Source organism: Teleopsis dalmanni, chromosome 1 (assembly GCF_002237135.1).
Source record: "Teleopsis dalmanni isolate 2A chromosome 1, ASM223713v2, whole genome shotgun sequence".
NCBI lineage: Eukaryota > Metazoa > Arthropoda > Insecta > Diptera > Diopsidae > Teleopsis > Teleopsis dalmanni.
Window position 1 is genome coordinate 116,187,321 of NC_051846.1, and position 2,190 is coordinate 116,189,510.

A 2,190-nucleotide genomic window follows, 5' to 3' on the forward strand; every position below is an offset into this window, starting at 1 on the left:
TTATTATCTCGATTATTTGAAATGAGTTTAATATCACTTTTTATGTGTTTCACTTAGAAAACACCGAAAGTTACGGAGTAATTTTTTTTTTTGGCGTGCTAAGTAAGTTCACTCTTTATTACATTTATTCATATTTATTCATCAATATTTATGGCTTCGGTTGTTTTTCTTGTAGGTTGCGCCTTTCCTTAAGGCTAACAAATTTCACCTCAAAGCCGATTCCACTAATCGCTATCGCTAAGATTTAGCGACATTTTAGCGACTACATTTTCTGCTAACTCATTACGCTTAATTTCTTTTCGCTAATTTTCTTACTTTCAAAAACAACTGATTGCTCCGAATAAAACGCTAAATCTCCAAATTTCGTATTCTGCTAAGTTGGCAATCGCCAAGTATCTCTAAAATCGACTAAAAATGTTCTTAATTTGATTTTATTGTCGCTAAAAGTAAAAATATTATTTTTTATACAAATTGATCAATTATTTTTGTTAGTTATTAATACATATTTTATTTTTCTGACTTGAAATTGTAGCGAAAATGAATTGAATTGCAAGTCAAACAGTGGACTAAATATATGATTATAATACATTGCTTTCAATGTTATTTAAATATCAGATTTCAATATTATTTAAATTTCAGACGCGCATCAGATATGGTGATTGAGTTTGTAGAATTTCGCAAACATTTTCTTTTGCAGCGTAAAATATTCCATGAAAATATTCAGAAAAAAATCACATTTCTTATTAAGTACTCCATTATCTAATTAAGCAACAAACTAATGTTATTTTAATTTAATTTTAATTTAAATTCCACAATGGTAAAACAATTTTATCGAAAAGTATCTGCTTCTAAATTTCAAATTTTAATTATAATACCAACTGATGTGTACAAATTTGTTTTTGTTATATTAACAGTAATTTCTTTCAGAGTAGCAGAAAAATACTCGCAACTTACGTAAGAAAACGTGAAGCAACAACAATGCTCTTAAAATTTTCAGAGTTAGGTTTTACTCGCAAAAAATTTTACGTCTTCTGTTTTAGTGCGGCTAAATTCAAAAATTAATGTATTGTAAATGTTCACTGGAAATATTGCGAAATTTCAGTAACCGTTCAAATCATATGAACATTTCATTTACTAATAAATTAAAATACATGAATAACTTGATTTATTAAAATATATAAGATAAAAATGCTAACCATTACCATTCTAATATAGATATTTTCTTTTATATAAATTAATAACCAAAAACATACATAGCATTACATACATTAAAAGCATTGCATTACTCAAAAATGAAGTCAATTTGTTTCAACCAGACTCAGTGCTGTTTTTTTACAACTCTGAAAGAGAAAATATTACGGCTATTATTATAATCTCAATGTGAACATATAAGGAACACTACCAATTTATTAACTTAAATAATAAAAGGCTTTTGCAAAATATTTATATTAGAAATGTGTATTTTCCCATTTTAAAATATAAAATTATTTTTCCTTAACATAGTTTATTCATTATTATATAAGATATGTAGTATATCTTTATATGTTAAGTACATCCTTTTTAAAGACTTGTGCGGAATATTTTTACACTTTGGCGCAATGAAGTTTTATATTTCTTTCAAAAAATCAAAACAGGAAAACACCCAGCGGGACTTTCAGCGCTGAGGGAATCGATTCCCTCAGCGCTGAATGGTAATGCCTAGCGCTGATTATTCAAAGGAAACTCCTAATTACTTTAACACGTGCATGTCATTGCGGGCAAGCGCTGAATCGTTCGATTACCTTTTCAAATTTGTAATGCAACATTTCAGCGCTGACATGTTTGCTTACCTTTTCGAATTTGTAATGCAACATATCAGCGCTGACATGTTCGCTTACCTTTTAATTTTACCTATGCTATTGATTTTTAAATAAAATACTATAAATTTTTTTGGATAAATTATATTTTATATTTATGGTTTATAAAATTGAAGTATTAATATTTGCATAAAAGAATATAACATATTTACATTTTAAATTATTTATACATAATTATTTACATATTAATTTATTTAAATATTATCTTATTTACATATTAAATTATTAATTTATTCACATATTTACATAACATATTAACTTATTTAAATATAAATTAAGCTTATTCACATATATACATATTTATATAAAGATATATTATTCTGTGGAATTGTTA